Genomic DNA, 17,052 nt, shown 5'->3' on the forward strand with positions numbered 1-17,052 from the left:
ATTGAGATGGGTAGCTAATGTACAAGATGTTTTCGTGCCAAAAATATTGCACCAGACTAGAGAACATAGCAAACTGTAGTCGCAGCCTGATGCTCCGGGGAGAAAATAGTGCATTGTATTGTTTGACGGTGACGTGATATCACCAATAATGACCAATAAATTCACAGTGGCTTCAACGTGTTGTTATCAGTGGCTTTACTCAACAATAAATGTAACAAAAACATGGACGTTTCGCCACCTATGCGGATGGCATCGTCAGTACGCAAATGGCAACAAATGTGAAAATACATCCTATTTATATATGATACTGCCGTAAACATCCAGCAGGGGGCCACGGTTAGAATTGCATGCAGATTGATTGCGACGGATAAACCATGATTCCACAAATTTTCTTGGTCCCCATCGGCGTTCCCGTGCTAACGTGGTTACATCATCAAAATCGAACATGTGTCCTTTTGTTAAACAAGGCTCCACCAGTGCCGTCTTTGCAGGTGTGGCATGTATGGCTTTCGTAACGTCCCTTAAGTGTTCCTTGAGTCGAGTGCCACGTCGCCGCCCCGTGTCGACAATGTAGCTGGCGCCACAGTCCGAGCAGTCAACCTTGTAGAGCCAGTGATTAGACGTTGAAGTACGGGTTCCTCTGGCTTTTGGAACATTTTTTCACAGCGGCTTTCGACAGCATTCGTTTCGCTTTCTTTTCCCCACTGTGACAAAACGAAAATAAAAATAACGTGCCAAACAGTTGCAGCATTACACTGGCTGCTGCCGACGAGGTCGCAGCAGGATGCGGCGTACCTTCCAGAGGTCAGCATGCACGCCCCGTGCTCCTTAAAAAAGGTTCACCACGCGGTTGCGACGCTGCTGGCCCCACAGGTACAGCTCCCGCGTTGGTGGCACCCGCATGGGTGGTGGTGGCGGGTCGACACCTGCAGTCTTCTGGACAACTGGCGGCATCTTACTGTCGTCATCGTCCTCTTCGGAAGCAGGCTCACGTGCCGCCAAGGCAGTATTGCGGAGAGCTGTGCAAGCAGCAGTGATAGTCGCTGCTCGATCGGGTTTTTTAGAGCAGGGTCCCGTAACGCTGCAAGGAGCGGAACCTGTTCTATAGGACCCCGATGGACCTCTCCACGATATTGGAGAGGTCCACTGGAGAGGTTGCAGGGGCCTTCGGGGTGCTGCCAGTTGGATGATCTGGCACTGGTGTCAAGAGCCACGGCTCCAAGGAATATGGAAAGCATATTTAGCATCAGCAAACGTTCTTGTTTGCTGGCGCTAAATAGGCTCTCCAAATCAGTTTATCGACACGCCCAACAAATGGCAATGCTGAAATTCATACCGAGGTATAGCCGGAGTCTTCTGCGCAAGGGCATGATGACAGTTTTAGCGATATCTGGTTCATGGTGGCACACATTTGCAGCACTTACCAAGCAAATATTCACCAGGGCGCAGTTTTGCTTCTATGTAGCCACGGAGAGGGTTACTACGCCACAGCCATGAATCGTGACAGGACCCCGACAAGCAGAGGTTGATGTTTTCGATGCAGAGGTCTGCATCGCATGTGCGCAGATAAAAAAATTGTGCAAATAGTTTGTTCAATGAGCGTATGTGAATCTGTGCACACTGTGACAGACTGTTAGAATACTGCTATGAACAAATCTCAGACATGAAAGGATTGTAGTTAAGGTTTAAACACGCGGGCTTGTTTTCGTCAGGGCATTGTCAAAGATTAGCCCGCCTTTTCAATTCTCGGACGTAAGAACTTGCTGGCACCCCCGCGTTTAGCCACATCACTGCTATGTGTTTCAGCTAATGTTCCACAACACCTACGACGGGCGCTACTTGTATTCCAACACGTAGCGCCCACAATTAAACGTGTGCACATTGAACGAGGACGCAGGACAGCGAGTACCAACAGCACAATTCAGGAGCGGTATTTTGAGTCCGTCGACATCGTGAATCGAGCTTCAGGGATACTCGGTGATCGAGAAACGGCAATTTCATACGCTCTGAAGCCCGCTGAACCGCAACGCAAGATTTCATCAGTGTTTCATGCGATGTACCCTCAAAAGGAATCAATTCCTGTCGTGGATAGATCCAGAGTACCGCTCATACTAGATTCTGTAGAACAGTCAGAGTGAAATAGGAAATTTGCGTGACACAAAAAAAGTAAACTATGGATACAATGAAAGAATAACACGATCATGGTGTTCATGGCATAGAACTCCTTCATCGACATATAGCTCTTTGTATCCCCGGGGCTCAGACATTTGGGCTGCTTTATGGCGATAAGTGTGCCTTCGACGCAGCCAAGCACACCGGGGATGAGTCCTAGCCGCGCAAACACTGCCTTTACCCTGGCCTTCGCGGCTGTGGTCTGGGGGACGACCACCCACCGCTTTTGCCCGCCAACGACAGGTATGGCGTTTGCCACTTCGGGGATAGTGTCGCTGATAGACTACTGCGACAGCCCAATGAATTATTCGCTGCCGACACCCTGCTGGAAGCTTCCCGTTGTGAAAAACCTCCGTGCACGCAACATCTTTCATTCAGTCGAAATTCCACTGGCTTGCTGGCACCCGATGATGGCGTCGAGTTCACCGCACAACCAATGCACCGTTTCTTTTGAGGAACGAAAGCGACGCCGGAACTTGCTTTCTGTCATTCATTAAAACGCATTTCGCAGCTCCAGACGCTCTCCTTCCTCAAGCAACGCCAGCGCTATTTTCTCGAAGTAAACTATGTATTCGATCCGAACGTGCCATTACGCAGCCACAGCCGCTGGTTGGATCCAATCCAATCCACCAGACGCACCATGCGAAGCCGGTCTCGTAACGAGCGTAAGATCGCTCCAAACTTCCCAACTCCCGTCGGGTTCGGCGCCAAGCAGACGACGTGGTCGGTTGCATGATGATCGACAGGAGCGTGTCGTAATTTTGACGTCACCAAAAACCTGGCTGCGCCCCGCGACTGGCGACGTCGGCAAGCAGTTAGCCAATTGCGTGCGCCGTTAACCGAACGAACGCGCTGAACAACGATGTCCAATCGCACCCCAGCTCTTTGAGATGGTGATTGGTAAGTTTGGCAATAGCTAGAAATGTGATGGATGGCTTGCTAGTTGGTTGACGTATTTCATAATAAATGTTTTCAGTATAATTCATGGTATGTTAATTAGGGGTGGTTTATGATAATTAGTCTCAGTTGCTTGCTCAATCTGGAATTTGATGTCCAGTGTAAGTACTCAGTTATAAGAACTTCACTAAATGATAAGAGCAAATGTGTGTCTACGTCGAAGGGCGCAGATTGTTGTGAAAAAGAGAAACAAAGACGCATAGCATGCTGCAAATGAAAACAATTTATTCTCCAAGTGTGGCAGCAGCAGTTATAAAACAACTCGCACATTTGCCCAGCGAAAGCGTAACAGACAGTATCAACAAACGACAAAAGCTGAAAAGTGGTCACACAGGAGAGGAGGCAGAGAAAATAAACAGCTGTACATACGAAAAGGATATAGTACAAAATGAAGATAGCATTATTGAACAGCTCATCTTACGTCTCTTCCATGGTTGTTTCATGCAGTGCACCCCCAACCTCCATTACTTACGCATTTCTGTTGAATCATGGCATGTTTTGGTGTTGGTCGCTTATCCCATCTCCAATTCAGGACTAATGTTATAAAAATTCAAATGGCGTGCTTCATGATCAAATCGTGGTGTTTGCACGTAAAACCTCAGAATTCATAGTAAAAAATGGTTGTGATTGCCAGCAACTGTCTTTATTTTCTGGTCGTGCTCAATTCACACCAGGTGGACAACGACACAGAGTATGATATGCTCCTGTGACCAAAGTAACAAAATTTACGAAGAGCGCCAGTGTAGCACTGCCAATCACAATTCATTCAGGTGTGAGCAACCGAGGGCCACCATGAGGCATTCAAGTTCGAGTCACCACAACTTATGCGCAAGTCCTGCTACTTGCAAGCCGAATGGACGCTATTCATACAATGCTTTCAGCTGTACCTTACCGCTACCAATGAAGAAGCCCTGCCTGATAAACGAAAGCTAGCCCTACAGCTCAATTTAGCCACAACACTGGTGATTGTTACATACGTAATGAAGAAGTGTAAGACAGCCGAAGCGCAAGCAGAATCGCCAATGCAGCGCACGAGACAGTGGTCAGAATGAACCAGTTCTCTTCTCTGAGGACCTTTCTAGATCCACAACGCACGTCCAATAAACCTCTCGTCAAGTGCTGGGGTATCCACAATGCCTGCCCCCTGGAACTCCGATTCTGCACGCTGCATTCCACCATGCCAGCCGATACGGCCTGGCAGACGTCGCCACCACCAGCTACCCTTTTCTCCGGCACAGTTTGCCAGAGACCCCGCTGTGTTAAGTGCCAAAGACAACCACGATGTTTGCGTCTGGCTCACATGGTACGAGAGACGGCGAGAACACACAATTGATGATACTACGAAGATGAACATTCTGATATTTTACCTCTTGGATGTGGCAAACTTGTGGTATAAGAACCACGAAACAGATTGTCAGGCCTGGCGTGCTTGCAAAGCGTCCTTCTTGGATGTTTTCTGCTGCCCTGCCGTCCGGAGGCTGTGAGCTGAACGTGTACGCGCTCAGGCGCAACATCCTGGTGAGACATGTACTAGATATATCGAAGACTTCGTCAACCTGCGCAGGCGTGTGGATGTTTCAATGACAGAGGCTGCTAAGATTCAGCATATAATGAAGGGCATTGACGATGCGTTTTTGAGATGTGCTCCGTTAGGCAATTCAGAAGGAGATTGCCAATGGCAATCCAGCAACAGCCTGTCACTGCATCCTTGAGATATGCTGAAGCAGCGAAATGGCACCAGCCACCAACCTACTTGCCATTTCGTCCAGCCTCGCCAACGACTATCCCTTCTACACCCGTTCCTTGGCATGCTCCCATTGCCGCGACAGCCCCTTCTCCATGTATTGGTGTCATCCCATCGTCGCCGCGAATCCTTGCCGTATGTGCATTCGACATGTGTAATGATTGACCGATCTGGTCTGCATGTGGCGGCCCCTGCCACATCGCCAGGCACTGCGGCCATCGCATGCAAAATGTTCGGGATACTTCAACATACTACGTTGACCGGCCCTGTTCACACTACGACTCTTCGGACCCGCAATCCAGTATGTCGCTGAGTGGCCGCCAAGTCCAGTTGCGCAACTTTGCCGCTCTTTGTCTTCAATGCACTGTCGTTCTGCCCCCGAAGAAAAGAGAAACTGACTGCCGCAGTCCAGAAGCAAGACCTGCACCGCTGTTGAAACGCCGCAGTTCTCAACTTTTTGCGTCGAACGTTGTCGGAAGTTTTTGTGGACGGCGCCCGTGCATGCGCTCATGCGCTGCCAGTTTTTATTTGCGCAACGCTCTCCAGTAAACGCCTAAAAGTGACTTCTCTTAGTGGACTTTGACTGCGCACAGCAAACGGCCTCATGTAGCGGTTTAATCTGACTGACGCTGAGTGTTTGGACCTTTATGGCCCCTCCGCGGTGGCAATACAGCTCTTTGGCCGCTGCTTCACGTAGACGGCACCTCCGGACTGGCCCTCCCGGGGGAAATTGGCAGTCACCTTTTCCTGTCGTCTTCCTCCACGCGCTTTTCCTTTACCCTCTTCTTTTACACCTGTCCTGTCTTCTTGTATCTTCTATTCGCTTCAAAGTTTCGTAGGTGGCAAGGGTTAACCTTGTGTGGCTAACCTAACTTGGTTATGTCGTATTACGTTATAGTATCGATGTACAGCTGGCGTGGGCAGGACATGTTCGCGTGTTCCTGTCCCGTCCCTCGCTGGGCTCCTTGGTGGGCGGCTGGCACCGTGGCTGAACACTACTTTTCTACAGCTCCTCCTTTCCCCCAATATAATCGCCCCTCTTATAGAAGAGGGCCAACCGAAGTAACCGATTTTTTTTCCAGAAACGTAGCCTTCCCCAAATACCAGGTAATACATACTGAAGTAGAAGAAAAGCCAGCAAGAATCTTGTCCCCATTCACAGTATCCAAGTCCTTGACAGAAGCCCTCGGCCCTGGCTACAAGCTTTCAAAAATTTCTAGCCGCGATTTGCTGCTCTAACTTCGAGACAATGTGCAATACACAAAACTGTCAAACATTGCCTCCATTGGGGACATCCCTGTCTCCGTTACATCCCACCGATCCCTCAGCACTGTCCGCGGTGTAATATCAGAAATCGATTTCGTACAACTAACGGAACAACAAATTCTTGAAGGGCTCACCGATTAAGCTCTCATAAACGTTCGTCGGATCAAGATCCGGAAGGACAACAAAGAAATCGACACGAAACACCTCATCCTCACGTTCAACATCTATACACTCCCTGAACAAATAGAAGTCACCTACTTGACTATAAATGTAGGACCCTACATTCCCAACGCCCGCAGATGATTCAATTGTCAGAGGTTCGGCCATGGCTCACAACTTGCGCAAAATGTGCTTATAAAGAACAAACTTCTGAAAACTGACGGTGCAGCGCATTGCGTAAACTGTGAAGGAGAACATGCCGCGTACTCCAGGCCGTGTCCTTCCTGGAAAAGAGAAAAAGAAATCATCACGTTAAAAACGAAAGAAAACATTTCATTCAAAGAAGCAATAAGGCGTATTGCGCTAATAAACACATTCTCCTTCAATGGAAGAAGCAACTTCGCCGATGTGGTGCGACGGGGCGTAGCTCCACACCAACCTTCGGCGCCTGCTGAGGCCACGGTGACCGGGCCTCCGGCAGAGCCACCCACGCCCCAGGCAGAGGCAGCACAAGCTGCCCTGCCACCTACTGAGCAGTGCCCGCCGGTCCTCAAGTCGGCCGCCCGCAAGGTTTCTCCTCAACGGGAGAGGCCTGAAATACACACCCGCGGTATCGCAGAGCTCCAGCGCCTCAGGAGAGGCCACGGAGACAACTGCCAGTTAGCCCCCGCAACCTCAGCGGCACAACTCACTCGAAAAAAAAAGAAAAAACTCACCAATAACGGGTCCTCAAAAACGAGCAATCGAATTGTTTTTAGCCACGCCCCTACAAATTAATTAAAGATGGCGTTCGTGATACATTCGAATTGTCGCGGACTTACTAAAAACTACAGCGACATAAAATATGTCTTAAACTCATTTTCTCCTATGGCTTTGTGTTCAAAAAAGAATAAATTAGGACCACAAAAAAGAACATTTTAAAGAAATACAAAGCATTTCGTTGTGACAGCAAGCGAGTAGGATCTTTGGAGGTGTCGCGATTATAGTGCAGAATGGTGCCACTACTCATGAAATCAGGCTTCAAACGAAATATGTAGCTGCAGCAGCGACCGTCCTGGATTTTAAAACAAGTACAATACGTACTGTGTATCTGGAACCACATCTGAATGCTACGCTTCATGATTTAGAAGCACTTTTTAAACAGCTACGAGAGCCATATTTAGAAGTAGGGGATTTTTATGCACACTCAGCGTTTTGGGGAAGTGACCAAACGGACACTAGAGGTAGTATCCTAGCAGGTTTTATTGTATCAAACAATGTCTGCCTGCTCAATACAGGAAAGCACACATATTGCTCTCAGAGCTCAGGAAAAATGAGCTGCTTAGATACACCTTTTAGTTCTCCACTTTTTACAGATTTTAAATGGGAAGTTGACAACCACTACGGAAGTGATCACCTCCCTGTGAAAATTAACTTATCATCCCAAGCAAGCCACGTCGTTGGAAGCTCCACATGGCAAACTGGGCACTGTTTCGAGAACAGGCCAGCCTGGGTAAAGCTCTTTCAAGTAATCTCAATGTCGACGATCAAAACAAATTGTTCACAACCTGTATTATTATTGCCTCGCGGCTAGCTATTCCTCAGTCCTTAGGAATGTTTCGACATTATCACAAAATATGGCACACACAAGAATGGAGGGAAGCAAGAAAGAAACAAAACAAAGCATGGGACATTTTCCCTAGATACGGAACCCACAATAATCTGATAATTTTTAAAAAGCCGAAAGCTAACGCACGCCGCATCCGTCGCGATGCTGAGAAAGCTTCCTGGAATAACTACATATAATCTATCAGCAGTTCAACCACGTCCCCCCCCCCAAAAAATGTGGGAACAAGTCCATAACTTACATGGCAGCTTCTCCCTTTTGACAATTCATTTTGAACAGCTGCTGGCACACAAACAAGTATAGAGGAACAGCCACACGTACTAGGGGAACATCTTTCTAATGTTTCAAGGTCCTCACACTACACTCAATCGTTCCTGAAGTACAAACGTACGGCCGAAAAACAAAAACTTCCCACAAGTGGTTGTACAAATGAGTCCTATAATACAATAATTACACTTCACGAAATCCAAAAAGTACTGTCCGCAGGTAAACAGGCGGCACCCGGCCCTGATCAAATACACTATCAAATGTTGGCTCACCTATCAGAAGCTGCCGTGAACGCACATTACAATTCTTCAACAAAATATGGGTATCGGGAAAAATACTGGAGGCTTGGTAAAAAGCCGTGATTTTACCGTTTCTGAAGCGTCGAAAACCGCCTACCACCCCTGGCAGTTATAGGTCTATTGGGCTCCTGCTTTGCCCAGGGAGCGCTGCGAAAATGGTGCTAAGAAGCGCCTTTTGTCCATAACTGGGTAGTACCAAGCTCGGTCGTCTGCTTCGGAAAGCACGTTTACAGTATAGACCCGCCACTTTCGGTTGTGTTGTACCAGGCTTGCAGCCAATATCGGGCGCCGAAGATTTTTGCGGGGGTGGCACGCTGCGTAAAGGCAAGAAATTATGCAACGCGGAATACGTGTACGCCGTTCAAGAAATAAGCGGCGAAGCTTTAGCGTGGTGTCAACCGCAAGTGAAGCGTGTCACGTACGAAGTTGAACTTCAGGTAAGGTTTGCACGCTGCTAGATTCAGGCGCATAAACGCGAGGAAATGCTTGCTATAAACGAATTCACAGCAGCGATAAGCAGACATTTGTACGGAACTGCTCCCGCGTACGATCGTACGCGCTGCGACGGCAGCGGTCTTTCGACATGCCGCGAAACGGCGGGCCTCCTGCAATGTCTGTTGACTGCATACCGCTAGACAAGTAGTTATGCCCGCGCTGCAGTAACGGCCATCTGTCCCTTTAGCAACTGATAAATAACTGATGCAATACATATGAGTAACGTACGTGCGAATCGCGCTGCAGCGCGAGCTCGTGCGCTGCTCGCTTGAAGTAGCTTTTAATGACAGCGCTCAAGCATCGATGCGCTGTAATCAACACTACCTTGCTGCGCTGCCTGAACCTGCTGGCTTGATGTCAAGGATGAACACATTTAACTATCTAACCTGTGCTGGTTATAGTGAGTGGGGTAGTGAATTGTCACCGAATCAGCCCGACCATTTGTGCTGATTTGCACACACCTGGTCACTTCACCACTTCGCACCGGTCGAGTTGTTAATTGTAGCTGTGGCCGGTTCTGTAATCGTGAATCACCAGCCGTGCCTGCTGCTATGTCGGTCTGCCGTCGGGACTGTAGATGCAAAAGACCCAATTTTAGTACGCAGAGAATCAAGCAAGCTTCAAGACAGGTGAAGCAGTCAGCATGGCGCGAAGTTTTGCTTAACCAGCGCGACGAACTGCAGTTATCCAGCCCGCACCAAGTCCGCTTCGTGAGGCCTTGAAGGAAAACGGTAGCATATGATGTTGGGATTTAGTCCTTCTTGTTCATGGCAGCCCACGACGCAGCAGTAACGACAGTGACGCTATTTCGAGGCTGAGCTAGGTCTCTCCGGATCGGCGTCGCCGATTCCTTCTGCTTTCAGCATTATGTCCCACGCCACACGGAGAGTCGGTGTTCGTTAAACTATAGGATGCGGTCAGCTCGCAGCGTGACCTGTGAGAAGTGACCAGCCTTTTCGTACTCGCAACAGGGCAGAAGAATGTGCGAATCGACAAAAAACTAGGGCTAAAACGTGCTTCGCCACAGCCAGGGCTCAATACGACCGAAGCTGGCACTACTCAGATAACGTTTCTCGCCGCCACCATGCGCCGCTATTGTACCTCAAACTCCAGCGCAAGACGCCCATAGCTCTCACAAGTTGTCTCGCAAAATGATTTGAAAGTCCTGAACGTTAGGCTGATGTTACTCTTGAATCACGTGAACTCATTGACGTTCACCAGTGCGGATTTAAAAAAAAGCGTGTTCAACAACTGATCATCCCGCCTGCCTAGAAAATACAGTCCGAGAAGCATTCGTACACAACAAACAGTGTTTAGCAGTATTTTTCGATATCGGTAAGGCTTACGATACCACCTGGAGATTTGGTATTCGCCGCGACCTTGCAGAACTTGGTATTCGTGGTAGGAAGCTGAACTGCCTGAAAGATTTCGTGTCCGACCGTTCATTTCATGTACGCCTGGGTGCAACCCTTTCGAAAAAATTCGTCCATGAGAATAGAATGCCGCAGGGTTGTATTTTAAGTATGAACGTTTCATAGTAAAAATGAATTCCATAGCAAAACTTATTCCTATGTCCATTATGTATTTTGTACATGTCGATGACCTTCAGATAGCATGGACATCCGCCAGCTTAACAACATGCGAGAGACAGATACAACTCACATTGAACAAACTCGCGATTTGAGCAGACAAAGGTAGATTTAGGTTTTCACCACAAAAAAAAAACAGTCGCTGCACTCCTCTCACTCAAAAGAGGCCTACAGGTTGACCCCCACCCAACACCTAAATAGCCCTACTTCCAGTAAATGAACAAAAATTTTTAGGTATAACTTTTGACAAAAAGCTCACATTCGTACCACACTAAACACCCTCAAAAAGAAAGCTTCCCATTCACTGAATATACTCAAAGTACTGTCACGTAAACATTGGGGGTCTGATAGAACATGCCTTCTACACATTAATCGTTATTTAGTACGATCCTCCTTAGATTTTGGCTGCATAGTGTATGGTTCAGGAAGACCGATACGCTTAAAACAATTAGACCCAGTACAGAACTCAGGCTTGCGTATATCATGCGGTGCGTACCAAACGTCTTCCATATGCAGCCTTACGTAGAAACAAATGAACCCCCAATAGAAGGTAGAAGAAGAGCCGCTCTAACCTGCGCATATATTCTTAAGGTACAATCTCTACCAAAACGTGCTATTTGCTATCCCCTTGTAACAAAATGCCCTTTTCGAGTAATATTCAACAACAAACCATTAACTACAAGACCACCGCTCCTTCAATTTGAAGAGATGTTTCGGAATCCTGGCATAGTGGACTCATTACCTGGCGTTACGCACAGACAAAATCCACTACGCCCATGATTCATCTTTCCGACAGCTTGCGATCTCAATTGAACACACTTCCGCAAAGCACAAACCAACCACAACACATTATTCAGGAATTCCTGGCACTAGCAGAAAAATACAGCATTTTCACATACTTTTATACTGATGGTTCCAAAACGAAGGACTATGTTGGAAGTTCAGTTGTCCAAGGGAACTGGGAAGAAACAAGACTTACGCGGCGTACATCCATTTTCACTGCTGAATGTTGCGCCATATCTTTAACCGTAAGGAAAATCGTAAAGGAGAACCTCTCAAATATTATTATATACACAGACTACCGAAGTGCACTCACAGCTCTTCATGCCAGAAATGCAGTCACATCAGTATTAGGAGGCATTATACAAAATTTATTGAAAGCCACCACACATGGACAGAACAATAAATTATGCTGGGTTCCCAGCCACGTCGGAATTAGTGGCAATGAGAGAGCAGGTGCATGCGCGGCACAATGAAATCACGAAAATAAACGTACCTCCTAACGACTCCATGAGGTTAATACATTATAAACCAAGGAAAAAATGGCAGTCTGCTTGGAACAATGAAGTGAACAACAAATTACACTTGTTAAAGGCCGTGTTAGGCGAATGTAAATCTTGCACACAGCAGGTACGCTCAAAGAAGTGATTCTATGCCGTCTTCGTATAGGACACACACACCTAACACACGACTTCATTCTAACAAAGCAAGACAAACCCCAATATGAATCTTGTCGAGATGAACTAACAGTAAACCACATCTTCTTTTCATGCAGAAAACTTGAACCACTGAGGAAGCTGTTTTTCACCCTATTTTGCAATGAACACATTCGTTTTCAACCCAGCTTTGATTTGAGGCGAACATGCGCTTGTTAACATATCATGTGTTTTTAGCTTTTCAAAACAAACAGGTGTTCTCATAAAACTCTTAAAACCTCGCCGAGTGCATCACTACATATTACAGGAAACCTCATCCACCTCCTCATCTCTGAGAAGGCCGAGGTCTCTAGTTAATTTGTTGGGACCATCCAGGCTCTTGCCTAGACAAGGACTCACTGAGGTGTCCCAACTTTTTAAAGAATCTATACGTAGTGTTTGGCGCATGATAGCCTTAGCTGCTTATCTACCGTTAAACTGAACTCTAATGGTGGAGAGCAGCACTTTTGCGACTTTCAGATTTTGCAAACTTGAAGACCAATCACTACAAAAATAAAACTGTACACCGCTAAACATGTATATGGTAATATTAAACTATTGGAACTACTGGACCAAGAAGACTCAGACCTATGCCGTTGTCAGCGTTGTCATAGCATTTTCCGGTGGCAAGGCAAGCGGAAACCCTGTATTAAACAAGCTCCTTAAACACATTCATGTAGCGCATAAACTAAACCTTGCTCTTGTTGTAAGCTGTGTGCCAGGCCGCTCTGGGATCGTAGGCGATGAAATGGCGGACAAATATGCTGGACAAGAAGGTCAAGGGGATACAATTGATGTAAGCTGGGTACCTGATGTAGACATGAAACATGCGGTACGAAAGTTGCTCCGTAATCATTGGCAGGCCAAATGAGGCAAGGAAGCTGAAAATAAGCTGCACCTGCTTAAACCGCAGTTAACCAAATCTTTCCCACAGAAGCTTGATAGTCTCAGCGAAGTCACGCTGGTGCGACTCAACATAGCACGCACCTATGGCGCACATAAATACCTCCTGATTGCAACTAACCCACCGACATGCATACACCGCGGTGAGAACCTAACCGTCCTACATGTCCTCATTCAGTGTCCTAAACTTCGCCGAGAACGAGTGGCTCAATTTAGAGAGCTCTACTCACAGCATATACCCCCCATCCTTCGATGTTCTTATCAGAGGATGCAGTTTTTAACTTTCTAGAAATCATCTCATTGCACGCTAACCGGCAGATTGGACTTTACAGGTGAGGCGAAATCTGATGCACAAAAGTATGTCTGAGGTCTCGCAATTCTTGAGTAAGCAAGAGTTGTACAGCCAGGAACTCGGACTATCCACAATAATTTAACAAGTGTGCCTGCAGCCAATGTATTTGTTTATTTACTATATCTTACAGACCTTACGGCGACATTGTGTAAGGGAGGGGGGTGGTTACAAAATCAAGGCAAAGAAAAAGCAGCTTCTGAAGTCTAATACAAAAGATACGCCTCAATGCAGGGCTCATCAACATTACTACCAAGATCAAAACATGCAGTAAAACTGAAGTAATGAAAGGCCACAAAGGTACACTTGAGGAAATAACACGAGTAAAACTTAATGTAAGGCACTAATACTAGTAAGTAAAATAAAGGAAAAATGAACAGATCAGGGAGTACAATTCTTGAAGGGATATTTCGGGAAAAAGACGCAAAAAAAGAATAATATATACAGGGCATGCAAGTGAACACGTGACGCAGCATAAGATGGCAATTCATAAGAGCGAGGTAGCAATGCACCAACAAAGATAAAAACATCACAAGAAGTTCGAAGCACATTAGCAAGTGTAAGCAACAAGATAAAGTCATTTGTGAGTGCTATTATTAAAATGCTCGTGTAGGAGATGACGAAAGTTTTCTTGATATGACTCGTAAGCAATGTAATCATGCAAATTGTTCCACAAGCGAATAGCAATAGGGATTGCGGAAAAGTTAAAAGCATGTGTCGTAGCGTACATGCGCGCAAAACGTAAGTGGTTATTTAATCGGCGAGACGTGTTCGAGGCGATCTGGATATGCAGTGTGGATTGTGTGGCATTATAAACATATTTGTGTAACAAGGGTAACAGAGCGATATTACGGCGAAGAACTAAAGCGTGGATGGAATGATCGAGTTTTATTTTCGTTACGCTGGAGTGGTGGCTATAATTACGTGAAATGAAACGGGCAGCTCGGTTCTGGACTGATTCAAGCATGTTGATTAAGTAGGTAGGATGTGGGGACCAAATGGATGATGCATACTCGAGCTATGGGCGAACGAATGTCTGATAGGCCAATTCGCGGATGTTGGAAGGTGAATTACCCAGATTACGACGTAGGTAACCTAATGTTCATGAAGCTCTTGTGCAAACGGCTGCAATGTGGTCTGTCCAGGAGACGTTTTCACTTAGGCGAACACCCAAATATTTACATCATACTGTATGTAACACTTCTTTATTATTGACGTTGTATAAACAATTGAGCTGTCACGCTTACGACTAAAACAAATTACCTGACATTTTGATACATTTTAAGCAATTAACCAGGTGTTACACCAATTATGAATTAGGCTAAGATCATTTTGAAGGGCCAGGTTGTCATCAGTACTGTTAATTGATCTGTAAATGATGCAGTCGTCAGCAATAATACGTAAGCGAGAAGAAACATTATCTGGCAAATCATTTAAGTAAATTAGGAAGAGTAAAGGGCCCAAAACGCTGCCCTGGGGCACACCAGAAGTAACGTAAGAAGGAGACGAAGCAATATTGTTAACTATTGTGAACTGTTGACGATTCGAAAGAAAATTACGAAGCCATGTTAGAGCGAAGGAGTCAATTCGAAGTGCAGTTAATTTTGCAATAAGGTGACAATGAGCTACACCATCAAATGCTTTGGAAAATCAAGGAAAATGTAATCTGTCTGCTGGTTATTGTTCATGTTAAGGTACAGGTCAGTCGTGAATTCGAGTAATCGTGTCTCACATGATAATCCTTTCCTGAAACCATGTTGATGGCGAAAAAAGAAATTGTTGGACTCTAGGTGACTATAAATATGAGAAGCAATTATATGTTCGAGCACCTTGCAGCAAATGGGGGTCAATGAAATTGGACGATAACTTTCCGGGAAGTTTTTATTCCGAGTTTAGATATGGGTATGATATTGGCCATTTTCCAGTCATTGGGCAGCTGTCCCCATGACAGAGACTTCGTAAATGTATGGTACATAATGTTACTGGATACAGAAATGGTATTTTTTAATATCTTGGAACTAATATTATCAACACTATAGTAGATAACTTCAGATTATTAATAAGAAATGCAATTCCCTCCACCGAGATTTCAATACTTTCCATGAATTGCCAGTCATAATCAGCAACATCAGGTACATTGGTATGATCTTCGCGGCTGAAAATCGATGATTAAAAAACGTATTAAACGCAGAGGGGCATTCATTGATTCATTGTCAGAGAGGGGAGTATTTGTATCGCTATGTAAGGCTATCCGATTAGAGTCACGGTCAGGTAACATAACTCGCCAAAACTTTTTCGGATTCGAATGTAAGAGAGAAGGTAAATAAGTGGAGAAACATTCATCTTTAGCTGCAGCTAAGGCAAAACAGTACATTTTTAAACAAAGCCTGTACCTTTCTCAAGAAGGAGCATTATTGACGCGTTTAGCGGTATTGTACAGACGTTTCTTTTTATTCCTGAGCTTACGTAAGGCATTATTAAACCAAGGATTAGATTTGTCATTTGTTAACGATATCAACGGGATATATTTGTTAATTCGATCAGACATTTCATTTTTGAAACAGACCCTTTTATCTTCCACCGAGCGATTATAAAAAGAAGGAAGTAGCGTGCGGTTGAAAAATACTTCAAGTTCATCGTTTATTTTATAGTAGTTTGCTTGGTTATTATCACGTATTATTTTCTTTGAGATCCCTGAAAAGGGTAGTGGAACACTGATTGTTACCTGAAGTATATCGCGATCGCTAAAGCCTTTAGACGAATTACGTATTCAATCGTTTCGGGAGTGTTGGTGAGTATAACGGTGAGTATAACGGTTTCGGGAGTGGTGACAACGGTATGAGTGATTTTGTCGTACGTGTAAGTCTGGTTATTTATAAGCAGCTGATCTACTGACAGTTTAAAAGGCACTTTTTGAGGTTTCAGGAAGTCAAGCAGCTTCTAGCTTATCGCACAGCTGGCGAGAAATCTTCACCGATTGAGTATCCTAAGCCTTTTAATTTGTGTGCAGATGACAAGATGCGTTGCTTGTCTTAAAAAAGTTAGTTTAGCTATTATAGGTCTGTTCTTTTTTTCTTGGTATTTCCCAAGCCTACGTACGTGCTCAAATTGCCAACTGGTTGTTGAAGTTTGCAGTTTTTCAGAGGACAATTTTATTACTTTCTTTTGAGGGGTAGCCCCATCCTTTTTAAGGTCATCTTCTATACCGAAAAACAACAAATTACTTCGTCTAAGCCTGTTTTCTGCGTCCTCATATCTTGAAGTTAGTCTTCGCAGCTGATCTGAGACATCACGTGAAGTCGTACTTCCTTTTTGCTTCACGCTCGACTATGCAGCGCTTTTTGACGAAGTGGCTAACTCAAGCGCTGCAACCCTGGCTGTTAGAATGACGAGTTCATTATCAGTGGCAGCTTGTTTGTCCTTTGCGCTTTTTTATTCCACCAAGAGCGCCTCTTGTGCGGCCTCTAGTTTCTGTATCGCCTCAAGAGCCGAGGCAAACGCATCTGCTTCAGCTTTTGACATTGGACCTGGGTTCGACTCAACGTCGCCAGAAAGCAAGGGGAGCAACTCAAACATTGCAGAGTAGAGCGAACACAGGAGTAAATTAGAACGGTTTAAGACATCAATCCATTCATCTGGGCACGACACCGCGATCGAACAACAGTTGTTACTCCTAATGCATGAAGCACATGCATAAAAGGGTTATATTTCTTTTAGTAATTATTTTAGAATTGATGCACTAATATCTATAGATATATCTCACGCGTAGGC

This window comes from Dermacentor albipictus, chromosome 1, assembly GCF_038994185.2.
Source record: "Dermacentor albipictus isolate Rhodes 1998 colony chromosome 1, USDA_Dalb.pri_finalv2, whole genome shotgun sequence".
Classification (NCBI taxonomy): Eukaryota; Metazoa; Arthropoda; class Arachnida; order Ixodida; family Ixodidae; genus Dermacentor; species Dermacentor albipictus.